Source organism: Arachis hypogaea, chromosome 17 (assembly GCF_003086295.3).
Source record: "Arachis hypogaea cultivar Tifrunner chromosome 17, arahy.Tifrunner.gnm2.J5K5, whole genome shotgun sequence".
Lineage (NCBI taxonomy): Eukaryota > Viridiplantae > Streptophyta > Magnoliopsida > Fabales > Fabaceae > Arachis > Arachis hypogaea.
The window spans coordinates 32,880,350-32,889,768 of record NC_092052.1 but is presented as its reverse complement, the minus strand read 5'-3'; the positions used below and the strand labels follow the sequence as shown (position 1 = coordinate 32,889,768).

Below are 9,419 nucleotides of genomic sequence, written 5' to 3'. Positions count from 1 at the left end.
AACACTTTAGGGGCTAATTTGGTGTGATTTCATCGGGTCTAGTGCCGGGTATGGGTCTCAAAAATAGACCCGGTCATAATTTCGGGTCGGGTCCGGGCCATAGTTCGGGTCACCCGAAATCGGCCCGGTAGCCCGGTCATCATATATAATTAATATTTTGTGTTATTAGTGATGGATGATGGCTATTATTATGTGAAATTTAAGTGTTGTAAACCTTAATATTTTGTGTTATTAGTCATTATATATAAGACTATAAGTTAATATTTTATGTTTAAAATGCATAAGACTTTAGACTAATGCATAATCTTGTGTTATTTGTATTGATTTAAATATTTGGTGTTATTAGACAATATTAGTATTGATTATGGTTATGCTTTAATTTTAGAGAAGAGTTGGTTCTTAGTATATATTTCTAAGTGAATTTTACCATGTCAAATAATGATTGGAGTCTTGGAAATTTGGATATTTTTACATGCTAACTTACAAGAAGGTATCAAGGTAATATAATGTTAACGGCCCGGTTTTCACCCGGTTTTTACCCGGTATAATCGTGGCCCGAAAGTGTATAGGTTTCATCGGGTCTAGGGTCGGATTCGGGTCTTAAAAATAGGCCCGGTATATATTTCGGGTCGGGTCTGAGTCACACCAAACCCGGTTTCACCCGACCCATGCACACCCCTAGTTGTGTGTATCTCCCTTTTTCCTCATACCATGCTTTTATATGCGTACAAAGTTTATTTTTTCAAACTTCATTAAATTTACTTTATCTTGAGAATTTGTACATTTTATCATAGAAAAACAAAATCACCCATATAAATGGACATCCATCCTTATCACAACAATAATTTTATTATTAAATGACTAATTTATTATATTTTTGGTCTATTTATTATCCGCTTATACCTATGTTTGTAGGCTATCAGATTTATGAATTCATTTTGTGGTGTTGTTTTTATACAGTGGAGTTACATTATATGAACTTAAAATGATGAATGCTTGAACACCAATTAGACGAACTTAGTCATGTACCACCAAATTCCAGTAAATCAAATCATTAGAATCTGCCTAGAATCTGTATCTATTGTGAAACTTACCCTTATATCATTGAACTCATGATCCTCGCTGGGAGAAAGAATTATTTCAAATCCATGGATCGTATTCATGGAATATATCATCCTAGAATATAAAAATCACCATTGATGAATACTTTTTTTTTATTCTATGTGGAAACTGATATTGTTTTTCTCTGAGTTTAAGAATAGAGATAATAAATGAACAAAGAAAAAAAAACTTGTTTGTAAATATAATTTTCTAAAAATTATTTTAGAAATACATTAAAACTAAAATTTAGTAGTTTTTAATTTGGATCATTTAATAGTTTCAAATATTTTTGAGACCATTTAATCCCTTTGTCCTTTTTTACCGCAAAGACAATTTATATGCTATTTTATCTTTAAGAAACGATGACATTTGAATAATTAGTTTTAAAAAATAATATTTTAATAATAAATTTCAAAAAAAAATACTACATTGATAAAAATAAAAAAAAATAAAAAAATTATTTTACTCTGGTCTCACCCTAATTTTGTTGATTGGTTATATATATATAAACAACAACAAAGCCTTGTCCTACTAGGTGAGGTCGGCTACATGAATCAAACGATGTTATTGAGCTCTGTTATGTATCATATCTCCAGAGAGATCGTTTACATGTAAATCTCGTTTGACCACCTTGTGGATGGTCTTCTTAGGTCTTTCTCTACCTTTCACCCATTGTCCATCTTTCATCTCATCCGCCTTCTTGACTGGGTGTTCTGTCGGTCTTCTCACATGTCCAAACCACCTAAGACGTGATTCTACCATCTTTTCCACAATGGGTACTACTCCAACTCTCCCTTATATCTTCGTTCCTTATTTTATCCAATCGCGTATGACCACTCATCCATCTCAACATCTTTATCTCTGCCACACTTAGCTTATGTTCGTACTCCCCTTTGGCCGCCCAACACTCCGTACCATAAAGCATAGGCGGTCTTATAGCAGTGCGATAGAATTTACCTTTAACTTTTAAAGACACTTTTTTGTCGCATATAAAATCAGATGCACTCCGCCATTTTGACCAACCTGCTTGGATCCTATGATTTACATCTTGTTCAATCTCCCCATTATCCTGTATGATACACCCAAGATACTTAAAACTTTTAACTTTTCGTAGGATGTTTTCTCAAATCTTCACCTCTATATTAGGGTTTTCCCTTCTCAGACCGAATTTACATTCCATATATTTCGTCTTGCTACGACTTATGCACAGACCATACACTTCTAGAGCTTCTCTCCATAAGTCTAACTTCTTATTTAGGTCTTCCCTTGACTCTCCCATAATGACGATATCATCGGCAAAAAGCATGCACCATGGCACATGCTCTTGGATGTGCTATGTGAGTACTTCTAAAACTAATGTGAAAATGTATGGACTTAAGGATGATCCCTGGTATAATCTTATACCAATAGAAAATTCCTGTCACACCTTGAGTCTTCACACTAGTTGTGGCCCTATCATACATGTCTTTAATTGTACGAATATATGCGATTCTTACTCTTCTCTTTTCTAAAACCTTCCATAAGACCTCCCTTGGCACCCTATCATACACTTTTTTCCAAATCAATAAACACCATATGTATGTAGATCCCTTTTATTACTACGATACATGTCGATCATCCTTCTTAACAGGTATATTGCTTCGGTGGTGGATCTGCCTGGCATAAATCCAAATTGGTTCTCTGTTATTTGTGTCTCTTTTCTCAACCTCCGTTCTATCACCCTTTCCAATAACTTCATGGTATGGTTCATGAGCTTAATTCTTATATAGTTTCTGCAACTTTGTATATCCCTGTTATTCTTGTAGATAGGTACTAAGTAGGGCTGGCAATGGGTAGGGTAGGGTAGGGTTTGGACCCTACCCTAACCTTACCCGCGGGTTGAAAATTCTATTAAAACTCTACCCTACCCTACCCGCGGGTTGAGAATCTCTCAACCCTAACCCTACCCGCACCCTAAAGTTCTAAACCCTACCCTACCCTACCCTACCCGTAGATATATCAAATTTTTTCAAAATAAATATAAAATTCAATCATTTCAAATTTTATACATATTAATAACATAAAAAATAACAAACTAATACTCTAAATTACTAAATTAACTAACTAGTTTATTGGTTGTTCACTTATTGTAAGTCATTACATAAGAGAGGTTGTAGGTTCAACTCTCACTTCTTTCACTATATACCAAATTTTTATAAAATATGTGTTATATATTTGAGGTGCGGGTAGGATAGGGTAGGGTACACCCTAAACCCGTACCCTACCCTACCCGCAGGCATACCCGGACCATACCCTACCCTACCCGCAGCGGGTAGGGTAGCCTACCCTACCCGAACGGGTTAGACCGGGTTGGGTACCCGCGGGTAGGGTATGAATTGCCAGCCCTAGTACTAAGGTGTTCTTTCTCCACTCATCAGGCATCTTCTTTGACCTTAAAATCTCATTAAAAAGCTTGGTTAACTAGTAGATGCCTTTTCCTCTAAGGCCATTCCAAACCTCAATCGGGATATTATCAGATCCTACTGCCCTGCCATTTTTTATCTACTTTAGAGTCTCTTTTACCTTGAAGTCTCGAATCCTTCGATAGTAATCAAAGTTTTGATCTTCTTCCCTTGTGCATAACCGACCAAGCCTCGGAAAAGTCTTATATCCTTCATTAAATAACTCGTAGAAGTAGCTCTTCCACCTTTCATTAATCTTCTCCTCTTAAGACAACACCTCTCTATCCTTATCCTTTATGTACTTAACCTGATCCAAATTTCTCGTAAGACTAAATTAATTCTCCATATTATATTTAATGTAAAGTGTACAAGATCGTATTATGTCTTAATATCTTATTTAATTCAAGATAAATATAGACATGAAATAAGAATATTTACTAAAATATACTTAGTTATTAAAAAATATATTAAAATTTTAATTTTCGTCTCAAAAACTTAAGTCCCATGTATTCTCACTTTCTAAAGTTACTAAAGAGATTATTTTGTATTCCAATACTAAAATTTTAGTTCTAATACCTGACCACCACCAAACATAATACTAAATTCCAATCTCCTAATTCCAATTCCAGTCTCTAAAAAGTAAAAACAAACACTATGCATGGTAGAGGAGCGAAGAAGGGTTTAGCTTGGAGCCTGCCATGTCGAACACCCCCTTGGATTTCGGTTACTAGACCTAGAGATTCATCCCCTAGTCAGTGAGGAAAAGGGTCAGAAAAAGAGAAGTAAGGGGAATCAGGCGTATGCAAAGAGCTTTTACTCGGTGTTCCGTTGGAAGTATCGGCATTCGATGACTCCATACATCGTAAATACTGTATAAGTCGTCTCGGCAAATGTCAAGTTCGGCCCATACAATATCAGGAGAGGTGTCATTAACTTTAGCTGCCTGAAGCAGAGGAAGAAGACAATGAGCAAGAAGTAAACAACAACACAAGTGACATACATAGAGAAAATGCTGGAAAAAAGAAAACACAGAAAAAAATACAGCATACACCACAGTCACCTATAAAGAGAAGAATACAAAGAAGATCAATAAAAATACGAAGAAAGGAAAACAACAGCATACCACACAACAGTAAACACAGCCAGAAAAAGGGGGCAGCAATCCAACAGCTAGCAAGAGAAACAACACAAAAGGAAAACAACAAGCAACAGAAAATAGATATGAAAATGTTAACCACAAAAAACCGGAACACTAAACCAGTTGACATCCAAAATAAGAAAATGCAAGAGGGCATTATGGAAGTGCAGGATCAACCCTAACCAATTGAAACAGATCCACCAAACCGAGGAGTTAATCAAGAGAGAGGAAAAGACATGATGGATACTGACATGCAAAAAGGAGATTTTAAATTTAGTTAAATATGTGGATTTGGAGACTCCCGTTATAGAGGAGCTAGATAATATGAAAGCTGCAGAAATGTAACTATCATGAGCCCTTTTCTCTTCTCTCTTTTATTTCCAATGATTATTCTATCTTGGAATGTTAGAGGTGCGGCTAGTTTGACTTTTAGGCGTACCTTAATCGAATTGCTCAAACAGCACAAACCTAATATTGTCATTCTCATGGAAACCAAAATAAGTGGTGAGAATGCCAAAAGAGTTATCTGAAGGCTTGGATTCAATAACTACATTATAGAGGAAGCTCAAGGTTCATAGGTGATATTTGGATATGCTGGAACAGACAAGATCTATTCATTACACCTATAACTTCAAATCAACAATTTATACATGCTAAAGTTAAATATCATCACAAGGAGGCCTGGTATCTGACCGCCATTTATGCGAGCCCTCAACCTCAAAACAGAAGAACTCTCTGGCCTGTTTTGGAGAATATTGCTAACAATCTAGACAGGCCGTGGCTTTTAACAGGGGACTTTAACGAGATTAAGAGTTTTCAAAAGACTTAATAGAGCCCTCTCAAACCATACTTGGAGAACTAAGTTTCAAGAGGAGGTGGTCAATGTCCTCCCAAGGATCAACTCGGACCACCACCCCTTCCTCATTACCGATGAAGGGAACCACTCCAAGAAAGAAAGAAGACCTTTCTGTTTTGAGATTATGTGAACCCTACAAACTGATTTTAAGCCATTTATGCAACAATATTGAAGGAAGGATGAGAGGCTTCCTACTAACCTCAACTACACGAGAGAAGTTCTGTTAAGATGGAACAAAATGACCTTTGACAACATCTTTAGAGAAAAAAGAAGACTCATGAACAGACTGGCTGGAATTGAGAAAAGCTATAATTATGGAAGAAACCGATTCTTGAAAGAATTAGAAGAGGCTTTGAATAAAGAGCTTAGTGAGATTCTGGATAAGAAAGAAGTCTTTTGGTTGCAAAAATCCAGAGAACAATGGAGTGTGGAAGGAGATAGAAACACAAAATTCTACCATACAAAATCCATCATAAGAAGAAAGAACAAGATTTTGAAGCTCAGAAGCCCAAGCAGGGAATGGATTGAAAAAGAGCACAAGCTAAAGAAACACATCACAGATTACTACCAAACTTTGTACAAAGAGCAGGTAAGTATTTGTCCTTTAGCTCTAGATAATTTGAACTACCCTAATACAGACTTGGTTGTTTGTAGGAATATGGAGAGCATGCCTACGGACTTGGAGACAAAGCAAGGCCTGTTCAGTATAGGTTCTCTCAAGGCTCCGAGGGAGGATGGATTCCCTGCAGCTTTCTTCAAGAACAACTGGGAGATTTTAAAAGAAACAACATGCAACTATATAAAAGAATGTTGGAGAAATCCTCGCATCATCAAAGAATCAAATGCTACTCTCATTGCCCTAATTTCAAAGTTGCTACATCCAGAATTCATCTCACAATTTAGACCTATTGCACTATGTAATGTTAGATTCAAGATCCTAACCGAAATTCTTGTTCAAAGAATCAAGCCTCTCCTCAATGAAAGGATAAGCCCTCACCAATCAAGCTTCATTCCCGAAAGAAAGATACAAGACAACATCCGCATAGCTAAGGAGCTCATGCATTCCATGAAGAAGATGAGAGGAAATCAAAATTTCATGGCAATTAAGATTGATTTTGAGAAAGCCTATAATATGCTCGATTGGGAATTTATTAACAAAGGCTTTACAAATTCAAACTCCCCCCCGAAAGTCAGTAGCATCATCATGGAAGGAATGAGGTCAGTGAGCTATAACATCTTATGGAATGGAAGCAAAACAGATATTTTCTACCCTACAAGAGGCATCAGGTAGGGAGATCCATTATCATCCTACCTTTTTGTCGTATGTATGGATAAGCTCTCGCACTATATTGAACGAGAAGTGGAGAAAAGAAACTGGAACCCCTTTCAAGTAGGTAGGAACAAATTAGATGTCTCTCATCTAATGATTGCCGACGACTTACTTCTCTTTGTGGAAGCCACTGACGAACAGATGGATTGCGAAAAGGAAGTTTTGAAAAATTTTTGCAAGGCATTAGAACTTAAAATCAATAATGCAAAAACAACCATTTTTTTTTCCAAAAACACCCCAGCAAGCACAAGACAAGCATATCAGCAAAACAGATTACAAAGAGAACAATGCGCTTGGAAGGTACCTAGGAGCGATGCTCAACAACAACATATCAGGAAATGAGAACTACAAGGTGGTGCAAGAAAAACTAAAAGGCTGGAAAAGCAAATGTTTTTCTCTAGCCGGCAGAATTACTCTAGCTCAAGCAGTCATCTGCCCCAGTATCAACTTTGACATGCAACACAGCAGAATCCTGAAAACCATATGCAACAGTATAATGAACTTCAAAGAGGGTTTATATGGGGGGATGATGAAAATAAGAGAAAAGTACATACAGTCAATTGGAAGACCTTCTGTTCCCTAAAACATGAGGGAGGGCTAGGGTTTAGAAATCTTAGCCAAATGAACGAAGCCTTCTTATTAAAAATCATATGGCAAATTTGGGAGAACCCCAATTCTCTCTGGGCAAGTGTTCTTATTCAGGAATACTATAATGGAAGTAACCATGTCATTTTTCCAGAAGCAAAGAGAGGAGATTCAATCCTGTGGAGGGACTTAACAAAGCTCTGGCCCATCTTCAAGGAATCAGTAGTGAAGCAGATCGAAAATGGACATACTTTTCTATTCTGGACAGATTGCTGAGTGCAGGGAGTAGACAACCTACTCAATTATACAAACCATCAAAATCCTGACCTATAAAGTACAGTTTGGGAATGGAGGAATGAAACAGGAAATTGGGACGGAGAAGGAATCAGAGACTATTTAATTAAAGATATTGCGCTGAAAATCCTGGCACTGCCCCCACCACGAGAGGAAAACGGAGAAAATAGGCTGGCGTGGAAGCACTCAGAGGATGGCGATTTCTCGGTCTCTTCAACATACAAGGCTCTGGGCACTAGCGAAGTGGACAAGCCCAGTAACAAACAACTGGACCAAGCTCTGGCAATGGAGGACCCCACAAAAGGCGAAAATCCACATGTGGAAGATGATGCACGATAGAATATTTACCAATCAAAGAAAGGCAAGAATGTTTAGAAGCAATGGGGCCTGCCAACTTTGCGATGGAGGCAAGGAAGACACTCTTCACGCTATGAGAAGTTTTTTTTTTTTTTTTTGGTGTTTTGACGGGGCTTAACGCCCAAGAAAATTAAAAATCAATGATAAAATGAGGCAAAGATACCCCTCTAGCATCATCATTTATAATGTTCCTTAGCCCTGTTGGCATAGTGTCTATGAAATGAAATCCAAGGCATGCTTGTAAACTTTTCTTCGCAAGCCAGTCGGCGCTTTTGTTTCCTTCCCTATATGTATGACAGAGTTTTACATTCCAGTCTCTTTGTATTAACTGGCTGGTGCTTCTTATAATTGTTTCCGGATGATTGTCCCTTTCTTTTCTTTTGCTGAGAATTTGGAATGCAATTTTTGAATCAGTTTCTAGAATGATTTTTTTGAATCCCAAATCCCAAGCTAGTTTCAATCTATGGAGAATTCTCCAAGCTTCTGCCGTGAATGCTGTTCCTTTGCCAATATTCGCCAAGAACCCCGCTATCCATCTTCCACGGCTATCCCGAATCAAGCCTCCACACCCTGCTATACGGTGCTCCTGTGAGACTGTTCCGTCAGTATTGATTTTTAGCCATCCATCCTCGGGAGGTTGCCATGCAATATGTATTTCTTTTTTCTTCTGTGCTCCTTTAAGGATATTGACTTTTTCAAAAGCATTATTGATCCTTTGCAGATATTCTTTAATCCATAAATGTGCATTGTTTGGTCTTCTAAAAGGGGGGTCAAAGATCTCCTTATTCCTCCATTTCCATAGCCACCAGCAAGTCACAACAAATTGGGACAGCCATGGCTGTGCATTAGCACCGATTTCCACTGTAAGATTCCAGCAGATCCATGTCTCGAAGGGAGCTCTATAGAAAGTGGTTATGTGAGAGGGTTTCACTAACTGCCGCCAAATTCTTGATGCTTCTGTGCAGTCCCTTAATGTGTGGAGTAGTGTTTCTGGATTATTGGGACATCGGTGGCAGTTTGGATTTGCACCAAAGATCTTATGTCTTTTTTCTGAGGTCATCAGCTTGTTTTGAGTTGCTAACCACATAAAACATTTTATACGCTGGGGGCCCTTCCATTTCCATATAAGATTCCAGGTTTGGTCTTGATTTTCATTTGCTTGAGAGAGTGTTTTATAAGCACTGGCTACTGTGAAGTTTCTATCTTCGGAGGGACTCCACATGATCTTGTCCTCACCTAGGCTCTCTTTCGGGGGATGGCATGCAGTAATCTTTAAAATTTTGTCTTCAGGAATGAGCTCCCTTAGAAATTCCAAGT

The 9,419-nt window shown here is 37.7% G+C and overlaps 1 long non-coding RNA gene across 1 annotated transcript; it reads right to left on the bottom strand.

The window, feature by feature from the left end:
• Window positions 1–3,990: 3,990 nt before the first annotated feature.
• Window positions 3,991–8,257, bottom strand: LOC112766464 (uncharacterized). Its single transcript, XR_003184353.3, has 3 exons — window positions 7,421–8,257; window positions 7,171–7,338; window positions 3,991–4,485 (listed from the first exon to the last, which is right to left on the bottom strand). It is a non-coding gene; the product is annotated as an uncharacterized lncRNA (long non-coding RNA).
• Window positions 8,258–9,419: the final 1,162 nt, after the last annotated feature.